Source organism: Rana temporaria, chromosome 1 (assembly GCF_905171775.1).
Source record: "Rana temporaria chromosome 1, aRanTem1.1, whole genome shotgun sequence".
In the NCBI taxonomy this organism is placed as follows: domain Eukaryota; kingdom Metazoa; phylum Chordata; class Amphibia; order Anura; family Ranidae; genus Rana; species Rana temporaria.
This window is the reverse complement of record NC_053489.1, coordinates 406,532,054-406,548,525: the sequence shown is the minus strand read 5'-3', so window position 1 is coordinate 406,548,525 and position 16,472 is coordinate 406,532,054. Positions and strand designations below refer to the sequence as shown.

The 16,472-nt window shown below is 44.6% G+C and overlaps 1 protein-coding gene across 3 annotated transcripts in view; it reads right to left on the bottom strand.

The window, feature by feature from the left end:
* The window catches only part of SBNO2 (strawberry notch homolog 2), a 149,208-nt gene extending 134,033 nt beyond the window's left edge, over positions 1-15,175 (bottom strand). For all 3 annotated transcript variants that reach the window (XM_040323911.1, XM_040323933.1, XM_040323919.1), the window contains exon 1: positions 14,923-15,175. The gene's annotated coding sequence lies outside the window, so the exon portion shown is untranslated. The remainder of the gene's footprint in view (positions 1-14,922) is intronic.
* Positions 15,176-16,472: the final 1,297 nt, after the last annotated feature.

Genomic DNA, 16,472 nt, shown 5'->3' with positions numbered 1-16,472 from the left:
GAAAAATCTGCAACAATTAAGCCAACAGGGGTTCTAGCCTTCCCATACAGTACTAAAAATTTCCTTCTGTGTTGCTGCTGGAGATATCTCTTACGTTTGGTAAAACCTTGTCAGCAGTACAGGATGTGGAGGTAAATAACTCTAATGGGGCACCAGATTGATGGAAGCACCCATTAAGGCAGGGTGTGTCAAACTCAATTTCACGGACAGCAATATGTTTGCTCTCAAAGGGGCAGGTGCACCTGAGATGCGCTACGTACAGAGTGCAAGGTTTAGGAGTGCGTTACATACAAACCGCAGAGCTCAGGGGTGTGCTGTGTACAGAGTGCAGGGTTCAGTGGTGCATTACATACAGATATCAGAGCTCAGGTGGGTGCTGTGTACAGAGTGCAAGGTTCAGGAGTATGTTACATACAGGCTGCAGAGCTCAGGGGTATGCTGTGTACAGAGTTCAGGAGTCGTTACATACACACCGCAGTGCTCAGGGTTGTGCGGTGTACAGAGTGCAGGGTTCAGGATTGCATTACGTACAAATCGCAGCGCTCAGGGGTGTGCTGTGTACAGAGTGCAAGGTTCAGGAGTGCATTACGTACAGACCACAAAGCTCAGGGGTGTGCTGTGTACAATGTGCAACCCCCCCAAAGCTTCCACGTATCTCTCTCCCCTACCTGGCCTGGCTCTTGTACCTCCATGTGTAGATGACTTACCTTGCAGGCAGATCATTCTTGCTCTCAGATTCTAGAGATCCGTTTCTGCTGTGTCCTGCTGCAAGTGTGTCCAGGAATCTGTTAGTTCTGGGAGCCGCTGAGAGCAAAGCTGTCCCTTGTAAACACAGAAGGCTTCTGTGATTATAAGTGACATTGGAGAGCAGAGGGTGAAAGCCAGAGGTAGCAGAATGGAGTTCTGTCATGTTTCAGCTACAAATCGTGTGCAAGGGCCACATGGCAAACCCTGGCGAGATTAAATTCGGCCCGCGGGCCTTGTGTTTGACATATGTGCATAAAGGCCAGCCACACACAGAGCCATGGGTTTCAGGAAAAATATATGCTCAATTCCCTCCATCAACACAGACAATGTTGATACGGTAATTCGCTCCTGCCAGGACGTGATCTTCTCCTGGCGGGGGAAGCCGTCCCCGCTGGGAGAAGACAGTGGACTATGGCTAGTGGCGATAATCGCAGGTAAAACCCAACATGCGGGTTGTACCCAAGTTGATCAGTCAGCCTGTCCATACACAAGTTGAACCATGTGTGGCCTGCCTAAAGCTTCCAATTCTTCCCCGCTCCATCCAAAACTAAAGAAAAATAGCTTTCGTTGAACATAAACTTTATGGGCATATGATCCATCACAGTCCTCAAATAAATCCCAGGACACATCCACTTATATGCCAATGCATTGGCTGATCAGAAGCAAATGCCTGTATTTTTCTTATAATTATAAAGAAAAAAAATTATAAATAGTAATGTAAAATAACTAAACTACACACATAAAAACAAGTATACAACATCCGCACTCTAAGAGCCAGTTCACACTGGGGCGGCACGACTTCGGGGGCGACTCAGCAAGGCTACCTGAAGACGATTTCAGAGGCGACTTGCAAAATAACTTCTGTATAGAAGTCAATGCAAGTCGCCCCGAATCGCCCCCAAAGTCGTACAAGAACCTTTTACTAAGTCGGAGCGACTTGCGTCGCTCCTATTAGAACGGTTCTATTGAATACAATGGGACGCGACTTGTCAGGCGGCTGAGTCGCCCCAGTGTGAACCGGCTCTTACAGAAGCAGTTATATATGAAAGTACTCCTGAAAGTCAAAATGTTCCAATGTGCAGTGTACAGAGTAAGTACAGAGATGCAGTAAGTACAGAGATGCAAAAGGCACTGACCATTTTGAAGTTTGATAGGTGAAAACATTAAAAAATTGTAAGGACTAAAATGTATTCTTTAGAAGGAGCCCCATTTACTGCTACGCTATGAAAAACATACAGGTATTTAGAGAGGTCAACCTGTTTCTGAAATGCGCATACAATGACAGCGTACATGCGCATACATTGACAGCCAGTGTACAGACAAACGTCTAAGGAACTAAGAAAATAACATTTTCCCATGAAAACACAAGACTTGTTTTAGACAAGGAAAACGGTCTATGGAAAGGACTAAGGAGGCAATTCTTCCCCAAGCAATGCAGATTTGCTTTACCAAGTATCTACTGATGTGTGGTCAGCTAATCTTGCATGTATAATATATTCATACTACACCCTAATTCTGTATAAACATTCCAAAGCCATTGTGTATTGTTTTGTAAATCTCCAAACAGGTTTTGACAATTTTACATTAAGGTACATCTAAAGGCATTTTTTGGGGTTTTAGTGTTGTTATAGTGGAGAGGGATTAGAACCCCTGTCAGCTTTTATTGCTGCCTGTGCCCCGTTTAGGGAGACTCACCCCGCTTGTCCTGTTTACCATTATTAATTAAAAATGAAGTAAAAGAAAATCAAAAAGTAATAGAGGGGAAATATTCCAATGAGGACACTAGTTCCGATGACCTGGGGGTCCCCAAGGAATTCCCTTAAATGCATTACTTTCTTCTCACTTCCTATTTGACTATGGGACAACGAGTGAAGGGAAATCTCCCCAATGGGACAAAGATGGCAAAAATAAACCTTGCAGGGTTTTAACCCTTGCTTACTCTATCCAAATGGTTTAAAAAAGGTTTTGCATACCTGCAGTTATGCAAGAAACAAAATGATCACTCTGCAATAATCATCAACCTTCCCTATATCAGACACTTCAGCATTCAACACTTCTGTGACTGCCAGGTGCATGTGTCCCCTGCTGCACGCTTTGGCTCCATTGTTTGCCCCCCAATGTCTTTTCAGTGTCCCGTGGTAACACAGCGTTAGAGGATAGAACCACAGAGAGCAGCAGGGAACACAGGCACGCTTCCAGTATTGTCAAAAGCAGAGAAATCTGACAGAGGCTGTAGGGCTGGGACAGAGGGACGGAGGGAAGATGGAAACACAGGCAGCTGCAGAGAGCTCTTCTACTGCAGCACAGTCATTGAGATTTTTTAGGCCATTGACAGACTCAATCTAACAATTACATGTACCCCCCTTCCTTACAAATAAACTATAGGGTAAAAGTAGGACCGCTTTGAAACCTGTGCTATAGAAGGCAAAGAAAACTGGGTATCCTGCTAGAGGGAAAGCCAAGTGAGGCCAATTCATTGACAACATCCATATCAGAGTTTTATGAATAACCAACTCATACACTTATCAAATTCATTAAAGTATAACTTAAGTGGAGTGGAGAGAGATTAGAAAAACCTGTCAAGTTTTGTAAAACAGGGACAAGGCCGCGCGGGCAGACAAGCATAAAACACAGTAGTACACACAGTGCACGCAATGCATAGAATCACACATCAACAGAACACATCGCATTAGAAACATGGATGCGACCGTCGGAAGCCTCTCGGAAGACTGTCAATCAAGAAGGAACGCCCGCTCCCGAAGACCCATACCCGGAAGCGACGGAGAAGATGCATCTCGTAAACGGGCAAGTATGGATCATATTTTAAAACAAATAGCCGATTCCCCTAGACACAACGAGCAGGAAGCTAAGGGGAAAATGTGTAAGCTATGGGTGAACCTCCGCTTTAAAATGCAATGTAATAGTTAGGACTGCAGTATACAGAGAACCTTGACGGGGCCTGCAGCTTACACATGCATTTGCAAATGCGTGCAACAAAACCTCTGTTTTTAACGCACACAGTTAGACAGGTGATGTTGGTTGGTTGCTGATTGGTCGGTAAGTTTGAGCCTGGATATTCTATGTTTTTGTACATAGAGCCACCCATATGGTAATCTCCAATCACTCCTGTGAACTTTAATATGATAGGGTCACTCCAACAGTTGTTTTTTTAATGGTTTTAAATCTGCAGGGTTCATTAAAACTATACCTAGTGAACCTTCCACAAAGTCCTTATTCAGGTACTTGCTGTTATGGGGTGCCAACTGTCTCCCAACTATTCTCTTGCGTTGTCCCCTTGTCACCTGGTGCAAACTATTAGTAGCTGTGCCAAAGGGGTTGATTTACTAAAATTGCTGAGTGCAAAACCTGGCACAGCTCTGCAAAGAAACCAATCAGCTTCCAGTTTTTTTGACAAAGCTTAATTGAACGAGCTGGAATTAGAAGCTAATGCGCCAACATGCACAGCTGCACCAGATTTCACACTTTCTAGTTTTAGTAAATCAACCCCAATGTGCCACCAAGGCCAATTGTCCCCATCAGGAAGCCAGATGTGCAGCCAGCACTAGAGAAATGGCTACATACAATGCCAATGTTGGTGACACAGGAAGCCACTAGCATTTCACAGACTGCCAGAGTTAAACAAATTCCAGTGTACTAGGGTATGTAAACACAAATAAAAATGTAAAATATTGCAGTTTACCAGTAGAACTATTCCCAAAACTCCCCCCCCCCCCCCCATTTTGGACAGATCAAGGGAGGGTTATAATCCCTGTCAGCTTTTTGCCAACTCAGTCCCGTTGGGAAGATTTACCTTCGCTTACTATCCCATAGTCAAAACAGGAAGTGAGAGAAACCCTGCAAATTATGGGAATCCATTGCCGATATTCCACCCAGGTCTCCAGAACTAGTGTTCCCATTGGAAGATTTCCCCTCCATTAATGCTTTGGTGTCAACCCAAAATGTGGGGTTTTCTTTTACTTTCACTTTTGATGCTAATGGTAAACAAGACAAATAGAGAGGCTAAATCTCCCCAATGGGGGACCAGACAGCAATAATACCTGACAGGGTTTCTGATTTATATCTACGCTGTGACAAAAGTGACATTGAGGCTGGGTTCACACTGTTCCAAATTGGATGCGGTTTTTACTGCATCCAATTGGCATAGCAGGAGATTGTGACCGGCTTTCTATTGAGACAGCATAGTTGCCAACATTTGTCCAGGGACACTTTGCAGCACAGCTATTAATTAATTACCACACTCACTTCCCCGAAGCTCCACCCACTACGCATAATCTTCGCCAGGCGAAGATTATGCGGAGTGGGTGGAGCTTCGGGGAAGTGAGTGTGGTAATTAATTAATAGCTGTGCTGCAAAGTGTCCCTGGAAATGTTTTAAAAATGTTGGCAACTATGAGACAGTTCACACATCTCCACGGCAGCTGAATTCCACAGGAGTCATGTGTGTCTTTTGGTCCATTTTAGGTCCGAAATCAGTGAATGGGGACGCACCGGGTTCCTACTGTGAGCCGAAGAGTGCTGCGGTGTGAACCCAGCCTAAGCCTGGCCTGGCCTGCTCTGTGCAGTGGTATTGCACAGAGCAGCCTCAATCCTCATTTAGGCTGGATTCACACCAATGCAGTTTTACACTATAGTCCATTTAACATTGTTTCCTATGGAACACGTTCTGTAGTGCAAATCTGCAAAATGCAAAAAGCACTAAAACTACATAGGTATGAATTCAGCCTTAAAGCGGTTGTAAACCTGCATCAATTTTTTTTTATTTTTTTTTCTCCTGCAAGGCAAAAGTCATAATGAGCTAATATGCACTGCATATTAGCTCATTATGAAATACTTACCTCGGAACGAGGTGTGTAGCACTTACCTGGTCCACGGCGAGCGAGATTTCATCTTGCCTTGGCGTGTCTTCCGGGTATCGCCGCTCCAGCGCTGTGATTGGCTGGAGCGGCGATGACGTCACTCCCGCGCGTGCGCGGGAGATTTAAAACTCGGCAAGGTCAGGCGACTGCCGGTCCTTTCGCCGTAGATCCCCCCTGCGCATGCGCCGCGGCGCATTGAGAGGGGAATATCTCCTAAACCGTGCAGGTTTAGGAGATATTCTCCTTACCTACAGGTAAGCCTTGTTTTAGGCTTACCTGTAGGTAAAAGTAAATAAAAGTGGGTTTACAACCACTTTAAGGAAAGAAAGCAGAGGAGGCTGCCATCTTACAGTGAGGGGGGAAAAAAGTATCTGATCCCCTGTTGTATTTTTGTAAAGTTATAAATTGATTTGCATTTTAATGAGTGAAATAAGTATTTGATCCCCTATCAATCTGCAAGATTTCTGGCTCCCATGTGTCTTCTATACAGGTAACTAAGATTAGGGGCACTCACTTAAAAGGGAGTGCCCCTAATCCCAGCTTGTTACCAGTATAATAGACACATGTCCACAGAAGCAATCAATGAATCAGATTCCAATCTCTCCGCCAAGGCCAAAGAGCTGTCCAAGGATGTCAGGGACAAGATTGTAGATCTACACAAGGCTGGAATAAGCTACAAGACCATCGCCAAGCAGCTTGGTGAGAGGGTGACAACAGGTAGTGTGATTATTCACAAATGGAAGAAACACAAAATAACTGACAATCTCTCTCAGTCTGGGGCTCCATGCAAGATCTCACCTTGTGGAGTTTCAATGATCATGAGAACGGTGAGGAATCAGCCCAGAACTACACCGGAGAATCTCATCAATGATCCAAGGCAGCTGGGACCCTAGTCACCAAGAAAACAATTGGTAACACACGACGCCGTAAAGGACTGAAATCCTGCAGCGCCCGCAAGGTCCCCCTGCTCAAGAAACAGGTACAGGCCCGTCTGAAGTTTGCGAATTAACATCTGAATGATTCAGAGGAGAACTGGGTGAAAGTGTTGTGGTCAGAGGAGACCGAAATCAAGCTCTTTGGCATCAACTCAACTTGCTGTGTTTGGAGAAGGAATGCTAATAATGACAACAAGAACACCATCCCCACTGTCAAACATGGAGATAGAAACATTATGCTCAGGGGTGTTTTTCTGCTAAGGGGCAGGACAACGACACCACATGCAAGGGACAATGGACAGGGACTTGTACAGTTAAATATTGGGTTGACCGATAACCTCCATCCCTTAGCCAGGGCATTGAAAACGGGTCGTGGATGAGTATTGCAGCATGACAATGACCCAAAACACACAGCCAAGGAAGCAAAGGAGTGGCTCAAGAAGAAGCACATTAATTTCCTGGAGTGGCCTAGCCAGTCTCCAGACTTTAATTCCATAGAAAATATGTTGAAGGCAGGGCTAGACAAATTTGCTTGGAATCTAGAAGCCAGCTAAAAAAGTTAGGAGCCAGGTTTTTCTTTTTTTAACGACAAAGCTTTATTTTCAATATAAAAATTGATGGCATGGCACAGTGGTGACAATTGATGGCACAGTGGCTGCGTTTGGCATGGCACAGCGGTGACAATTGATGGCACAGTGGCTGCGTTTGGCATGGCACAGTGGTGACAATTGATGGCACAGTGGCTGCGTTTGATGGCATGGCACAGTGGCTGCGTTTGATGGCATGGCGCAGTGGTGACAATTGATGGCACAGTGGCTGCGCGTTTGGCATGGCACAGCGGTGACAATTGATGGCACAGTGGCTGCGTTTGATGGCATGGCACAGTGGTGACAATTGATGGACACAGTGGCTGCAAAGTGAACAATATCAATATGCCTGTGCCCTAACTCAGTAGTGATAGTGTAAACCATAAGTGCAACAATCCTATAAATTATGGTTTTAAATTAATATAGTCTTTTTGGCTTCTCTTACCATAACCTGCTGTTTGCGCTCTGTGTGATCACGTGACTGCCGTGTTTACTCTGCAGCCTCCGGCCAGCTCCTTTCCTGTGTCTCCCCGTGGCAGTGACGTAGGTGGCACCGCCCCCTCAGAGGAATTCCCCAATCCCCGGAGCGAGAGGCGGCCGGAGGCGGAGCGCCCGCAGCCTATCTGTGCTCTCTGCTTGTATCATCACTGCGGGATCGCACAGTCGCGGGTGGGGGGGGTGCGTGGCCGAGGCTCACAGGATGCCTCAGCATAGGCGCAAGGTCGATAATTCTAGGCGCAACGGCGACCTGGCCCCCGGAATTTGTAGAATACTGGTTGAAGGAGCTAAAGGTTTGAGTTACCAAACGTCAGCCTCAAAACCTTAATCACTTGGAGAGGACGTGCAAAGAGGAGTGGGACAAAATCCCTGCTGAGATGTGTTCAATGTGAAAAATGTGGTAATACTGCGCTGTCAAGTTAATTTAACAAATAATATGTATGCATGCAGCTTTAAATGTGAGACACACACAAATAAAACCAATATAAAGCAAAAATAAGCCGCGCAAATAACGTGATAATAAAAATTCAACTAGCATATGTAATTGTGAACATTGTGCTATTGATAGATTGAAATCACTTAGAACGAACGGGTGACCCTGTTCGCAATATATTTCAATGAGTTCCAGTGAAAAAGATGAAAAAAGTCAATCAATCAAAAAAAAAATAACAATCAATGTCTTATTTTCAAACAAAGGGCGCATCAGACGGTAGTTCGGTGGTTGAAAATACACTGCTCTTCTTCAGATACAATGGTGACATCAAACCAAAGGGAACCATAGAACAGTGAAAAGATAGAAAGGAAATCCTCCACCTTCCAAACAAACTGCCTCTTACCGAAAGGGAAGATCCCAACCAGAGATCGTCTGTTGGCGTGTGGCTTTCTACCCAGCCTGGGGTATCCGATAGATCTTCCACCGCTCACAGATGATCAATAGTGATTAGCCAGAGTGAGGAAGGAAAGAAGCCTGACATAGCGTAATCCAGTAAAACAATTTAATATAAAAGAATGTTTAAAATCGCACTTACAATAAATAGATAAAAATTTGCATGTGAAAATATGTAGCCGGCCGGCTAACACAGCCCGTTCACTCCGGGACACTGTATGTAGTGATGACGTCAAACCTGGTGGCCAACTACAAGAAACGTCTGACCTCTGATTGCCAACAAAAGTTTTGCCACAAAGTATCAAGTCATGTTTTGCAAGGGGATCAAATACTTAGTTCACACATTAAAATAAAAATCAATTTATAACTTTTTTGAAAAAAAAAAAAAATCTGGATATTTTTGAAGTTATTCTGTCTCTTGCTGTTAAAAAAAAAAAAACTACCATTAAAACTATAGAGAGATCATTTCTTTGTTAGTGGGCAAACATACAAAATCAGCAGGGGATTGAATACTTTTTTTCCCTCACTGTAGCTTCAGTTTAATCTGTAGTAGCCATGGTGCTGCACATACGATCAGTTATGACACCAGCCACTTGATGGCTTCAAGGATCGGTTAGAAGCACAAGCAACTCTGACAGTTACCATTTACTGCATTGTCTTGAATTGAACTGTTTTGGGAAGCAGTTAAAGCAATGGGGTTTTCCGCTGTTTCCAGTCCCATCACAGGCAAACATTGTTGTCTGCTGGTGCTGAAATTGTATGCAATGGATGGCTGGCATCAAACTAGTAATTGTAAACCCTATCACTAGTAATTGTAAACCCTATCACCAAAATCGCAAAGAAGTTTTTAGGCCTCATTTCCACTGGCGTTTTTACAGCCACGTTTCTGAGCGTTTTTTACAGCTTAAAAAACGCCTGTCCATGTTATTCTATGGCTTCATTCCCACATAGGCATTTTTGAGCTGCAAGTGGCATTGACGTTTTTGAGCTGTAAAAAAAACGCGGGACCAGGGCGTTCTGAAGCTCCAGAGTAGAGCTGTAAAAACGCCAGACGTTAAAAAACGCTCAAAAACGCGCAAAAACGCTCAAAAACGCTCAAAAACGCGACCGCGGCATTTTTAAAGCTGCAGCTCACAAAAAAAAATTTTTTTTTTTTTTTTTTTTTTTTTACAAAATAAACATGGACAGGCGTTTTTAAGCTGTAAAAAAGCCTAACAACAGTGGCTGTAAAAACGCCAGTGGAAATGAGGCCTAAAGGCTAAGCTCACCTTCAGAACATGTTACGGCTGTAGTTAGGATATACCACGTTCCCTCACCTCCTGAACCGCCAGACAGCAGGTAGGGATTCTTCTTCCCAACATTTGCTGTCACATTTAAAATCAGGGTGGTTTTGTAGGGCTCAACCTGCACAGCCGTGTCATTCATTCACAAGGATTTGTCAATAAATAAACTTCAAGTCCCATCTGCCACTTCAGGACATAGCTTTTAATTCTCAATGTACTACAAGCGTACTGATCAGTGCACTCATAATCCATACACTCTCCCTCCAGCTTTCTAACGGAAAGTCTGTACTGTACGGAGGGAACATCTTAAAGCAGGGCTCGACAAAATCCAGGCGCCCTGTCGCAATTGCGACAAGAAATAGTGACCTGTCGCCCAGGGAAGCTTAAGCCTGTAGAAAGCCGCGGCCTCAATTACCGGCCGGCGCAGGGAGGTGGGGGCGCACGGAGACACAGAATCCTGTGTCTCCATGCACCCCCACCGCGCGATCGCGGCGGGCCCGCGTTGGCTGGTAATTGAGGCCCGCGGCTTTGCGCCCTTCTACAGGCCTAAGCTTCCTTCTGTGATCTTGTGGTGGCCGCTGGCATTACAAGTAAGACAGCAATCCAGCAATTCTCATGTGTTTTTCACTGCCATCTCCTTCCCTTTAATTAAAGCCCCCAAACATTATGTATATTTTTTATTCTAACACCCTAGAGAATAAAACGGCGGTCGTTGCAATACTTTGTCACACCGTATTTGCGCAGTGGCCTTACAAGCGCACTTTTTTTGGAAAAAAAAATACACTTTTTTAAATTAAAAAAATACACTTTTTTTTTATTAAAAAATAAGACACCTGTAAAGTTAGCCCAATTTTTTTTATGTTGTGGAAGATAATGTTACGCCGAGTAAATTGATACCCAACATGTCACGCTTCAAAATTGCGTCCGCTCGTGGAATAGCGACAAATTTTTACCCTTTAAAATCTCCATAGGCGACGTTTAAAAAAATCTACAGGTTGCATGTTTTGAGTTACAGAGGAGGTCTAGGGCTAGAATTATTGCTCTCGCTCTATCGATTGCGGCGATACCTCACATGTGTGGTTTGAATACCGTTTACATATGCAGGCGCTACTCACGAATGCGTTCGCTTCTGTGCGCGAGCTCGGTGGGACGGGTGCGTTTTCTGGCTCCTAGATTACAAGCAAATTTGTCAAACCCTGCCTTAAAGGTGAACTTATTATTAACATAGTAATGTCATTTAAATTTTAAAAGTTGTTTTCAGACTTTTGAAACCAATAACTGGTATCCTATTATGAAGGTCCTTGTTCAGGCACTGAACCCTGCTATAGGATGAAATCTCTGTCCCGTCTCCCACTTGTGCACCTGCGCGGTCACCCTGTCATATGGACTACATAGGGAATAAAAACGGCTGTTTCAACACATACTTATTACACAGGTATGGTCCACTGTTGTCACCACTAGGAAACCTGCCAAAAAAAAGAACTCTGAGGGACGATTAGCTTTCCAAATCACATTGTATCATAAACAATCGACTTCTTTAAATGAAGTGCTAGATTTCTCACCTTTTTTCCCGGCAAGACAGTATTGCTAATCTCCACTTCCTGTCATAATGTACTCCAGTGATGGCTTTGTGGCCTTTCTAGGGGCTCGTTTACACTGCATGCAGCCAACTGTGTTTTTAAACGCAGTACAAAAGCATACACAAGAAAATGCTTCAATCCACCACAAATGCATTTACATGCCAAGCATAGAAATAAAATAATAATAATGGCAAAAGATTAAAAAAAAAAAATAACACTGGGGTTGCGGTGTAAACACGCCATACGGGGAAGGTTTCCCAATGGTGACAATAGTCTATGCTTGGATAATGCGTGCAAAAACAGAACTGAAGGTAAAAAGTCCTTTGCCAGCATCTTATGTTTTTTTCAGGTGCTGGGTTTCGGCTGCACTGATTGGCTGGCAAGTGATGACACCACTGCTGCGCATCTCAGTGTACATTCTAAAGAAGATTGTGAACAAGCAGGTATACTATATTGTCAAAAGTATTGGGACACCTGCCTTTACATGAACTTTAATGGCATCTCAGTCTTAGTCCGTAGGGTTCCGTATTGGGTAAATACTTGGAGATTGCCACGACGATCTTACCCAGAAGTGGGAGCGGGTACCTGTCAAGGTAACTGCCCTCCCCAAAAAGTGCCAAATGTGGCAGTGAAAGGTGCAAACATGCAGAACTTCCCCTTTTGGGTGGAGCTCCGCTTTAAAGTGGTTGTAAAGCTCAGACATAAAATTTGAACAAAGCATATACCTGTAAAGTGTGTTCACGTTTTCCTGACACCAAGAGAAAAAAAAAGTGACAGTGGACAAATCTTCAGCACACAGCATGTGATTGACAGTCTCAGCTCTGCTGTGTGCCTGAATCGCTGCATTGTACCAAGGACGTGACCCCTGCTGCATCAGACCCCCCTGTCCACCCTTGCTGGGTGCCCAGACTACCGCCTTCCACTGTGGACCCTTGTTGTGCTAGTTTGCTCGGAGCCCTACCCTTGCTCACTTTTTGCCAGCCCCAACCTTTCAATAAAGAGCCTTGTGATCACTCCTGTTCTATGCTTGTGTTCTGTCCCACCCACACCCCATCACAACCACTAAAAGGAAAGCCGAATCCCTTCTCTGCTCAGCATTTCTACAGTGCACGTGCAGATGTGCCCGCATCTACCCAAGTGCAAAAAAGGTGGAGCTCTGGCGGGAAGGGGGGGGATCCATTTACGAGGCAGCCTAAAGACTTGAATTAGGCTAGGTTTCCACATTGCGATCTGAACGTCCCGCGATTTTGATGAGACTTGAAATAATGGCTGTGTATTCTTGAGGTCTATGAACCTCAAGTTGCATCAAAGTGGGACCAAAGTAGTGTAGGGACAACTTGAAGTCGCACAGATATGAACGGTACTCATTAGAAATCCTGGGGGTACAACTTGCAATGCGACTTTGCTGTCCCAAGTCGCATGACAAGTAGCACTAGTGAAAACCTAGCCTTAAAGTGGATGTAAACCCTATTCATGAATTTAGAGCTGGGCACATATATCTGCAGTGTTTTTGTTTCTCTTTTTAAAGCCCTTAGTCCCGTGGCTTTCTCCTGCTCTATTCTTCTGTTATCAGCATGATAACTTCTGACAAGTTTTATGTCCATTGTGGTAAAACCAGCCTGAAATGTGTGTCAGGGTGGGTGCTATAAATAGATTAGCAGAGAGCTGGTCTATTCACAGTACAGCTCTGCAACTTTCTACCTATGTGGAGAGGGGTCTGTGTCTTTCCTCCAATCGACTGTCTCACAGTGTATGGCAAGGATACACACACACACACACACACACACAGGTGAATCGGGAAGACAAAATTATAACAGGACGTGCACTTTCTAAACAGTATATATAGGTGAAGACAGCAGATATACATTTAAAACAGGGCTCGACAAATCCCGGGCGCCAGGTCGCCATGGCGACTAGAAATAGGGTCCTGGCGACTTGAATTGGAAGGGGGGCAAAAAAAAAAAAAAAAAAAAAATTTTTTTTTTTTTTTGAGCTGGGGCCATCTGGTGGTGAGCCGTTGGTATTACAAGTTATTACCACCAGATGTGTAAGCTGGCGCCACCTGGTGGTGGCCGTTGGTATTACAAGTTAAGCATTACAAGTTAAACCGCAATTCTAATGTTGTTTTTCACTATTTTCACTGCCATCTTCTTCCCTCTAATTAGAACCCCCAAACATTATATATATATATTTTTATCCTAACACCCTAGAGAATAAAATGGCGATCGTTGCAATACTTTCTGTCACACCGTATTTGCGCAGCGGTCTTACAAGCGCACTTTTTTTGTGAAAAAATTACACTTTTTTTAATTAAAAAATAAGACAGTAAAGTTATCCCCATTTTTTTTTATATTATGAAAGATAATGTTACGCCGAGTAAATTCATACCCAACATGTCACGCTTCAAAATTGCGTCCGCTCGTGGAATGCCGACAAACTTTTACCCTTTAAAATCTTCATAGGCGACGGTTAAAAAAAATCTACAGGTTGCATGTTTTGAGTTACAGAGGAGGTCTAGAGCTAGAATTATTGCTCTCGCTCTACCAATCGCGGCGATACCTCACATGTGTGGTTTGAACACCGTTTACATATGCGTATGCGTTCGCTTCTGCGCGCAAGCTCGTCGGGACGGGGTGCGTTTTCTGGCTCCTAACTTTTTTACCTGGCTCCTAGATTCCAAGCAAATTTGTCAACCCCTAAATTTAAAACATATGTAGGAAGATTTGTTTCATCCCTGTGTATCATCTGAGGCTGTTCACTAAGGATGAGCTCTGGCGTGTTCGCATAGAACACGTGCAGAGCCCGCCAGGAAGTGTGCACGGCGCTGCGCTAATAACAGGCAGGGAGACATTTCACGATCCCTGAAGCCGAGCATCGGGACAATGTCTCCCTGGCTTTGATTAGCGCAGCGCCGTGCACACTTCCTGGCGGGCTATGCACGTGTTCTATGCGAACACGCCAGAGCTCATCCTTACTGTTCACTTCACTTCACTGGGTATATGTGAGGGTTTATCAGGGGTAGGCAAACCTGGGGCCCTCCAGCTGTTGTGGAACTACATTTCCCATCAGTCATTGCAAGGCTGGCAGTTACAATTACTCCCAGAGGCATGATGGGACTTGTAGTTCTGCAACAGCTGGAGGGCCTCCAGGTTGCCTACCACTGGTTTATATCCACTCTAAACAAGGCCCTTCAAGGCAGGATCACCAAATACTCTATAAATGATCGATGTGGATTAAAAAGACTTTTGAAATGACATGAACGTGTTCATTATGTCATGTTATTGGTTGGATTCCTATATACTTTCTGGCCCTGTCATGTAAAGCACACCATAGAGTGACATGTGAAGTCTGTACATACAGTTTATAGGCAGAGCAGCGCCCTGCCACATCCTCACCACTACCTCTTCCATTGCTTGGGGAAAAGAGTAGCTCAGACATGTAATGGCACCACAAGCCCCAGCCTGCCATCACACACACAGCTATTGTAACCCCCTGCCCCGTCAGGACAGCTGCTTCCCCAATTTTCTTACCACAGATGCCGTCTCTGACTTCCGGGACGGTAGCGTCGAGGTTCCCCCTCACAACGAACTCTTCCGCCTGGGCCGCCAGCCTAAACCCCCGTTAACATGGCCCTCCGCTCATCGACACACTCTACCGGGATTTTTTTGTTTGTTTACAACTTTTTTTCTATTACTGCTTATTCTTCCGGTCTTCTAGCCATTTACTCCAGGTTTCGCTCCCTACTTCCTGCTTCCTGTGACCATCTTACACGAACTTCCGGCTGTGGCGTCATTGGGCGTGACGCTAGGGCGCCTTGGTTACTGGAGTGTCCTGTGCCATGGCGTGACGTCACGTTGGCGTCACGGAGGCATTCTTTGACACTTAGCTCACACATCAAACGATCACTGCATGCTTACCTATTTATTTCAAGGGAGGGATAGGAATGGTTTTCACTTGTTATGTTACAGATAAAGTATCTTGTTGTAAATAACAATTGTCATAGCTTACTGTTACACAAGCTGGCATCTAATGGACCTAGGATTGACACTTTTTCTTCAAGCCAAACAAAACACTTTAGTGGCGCACAGCAATTTTTCGTTTAACTAGTTGCCGCCCGCCTACCGTCAAATGACGGCGGGCAGCTCTCGTTCTGGGACGTCGTGCAGCGTGACCGCATCTTGTTGATAGGACATGGGGCGAACCCAATCTCTGTAAAGAGTGCCCTGATTACAGTATAGCAATATAGTGTAACCAATCAGTGCCCACCAGTGGCAGCAATCAGGGCCCTTTAGTGATGCCAGTCAGTGCTGGCTTTCAGAGATGCCTATTAGTGCTGCCCATCAATGCTGTCAATCAATGCCCATCAGTGTCGCCCATCAGGCCACCCATCAATGCCCAACAGTACCGCCTAACCGTGCCGCCTATCAGTGCCCACCAGTGCTGCCTATCAGTACCACCTTACAGTGCCCATCAGTGCTGCCTATCAGTGCCCATAAGTGCCACATATTAGTGCCTCCTCATCAGTGCCCATAAGTGCTGCCTCATCAGTGCCTATAACTGCCACCTCATCATTGCCCACCAGTGAAGGTGAAAAATTACTTAGTTTCTGTCAATAAATTTTGTAACTAAGTAAAAAAACTTTTTTTTTCAAAATTTTTGCCCATTTTTTTTGTAAATGCCCACCAAAAAAAGCTCTATTTGTGTGAAGAAAATGATAAAAAATGTATTTGGGTACAGTGTATCATGACCGCGTAATTGTCATTCAAAGTGTGACAGCACTGAAAACTAAAAAATGGCTTGGGCAGGAAGGGGGTGTAAGTGCCCTGTAGGGAAGTGGTTAATATACAGGGGTCAAGTCCTGGGGAAAAAAGTGTGGGAACTCCCACCCAAGATCCACTCCCCCACCAAAAAAAATAAAAATGATACGCTCATATGCATAATTACTAAACCGCATGTTTTTCTTTAAGCAAGTTCTTTCTAAATCCCGTGATAACTCGCGGCAGACCTCACTACTCGATGAATCCATATACAGGAAGCGGCCAGTAACATAAACGATTACTAAGGTTCGCCTGCCCCTGAC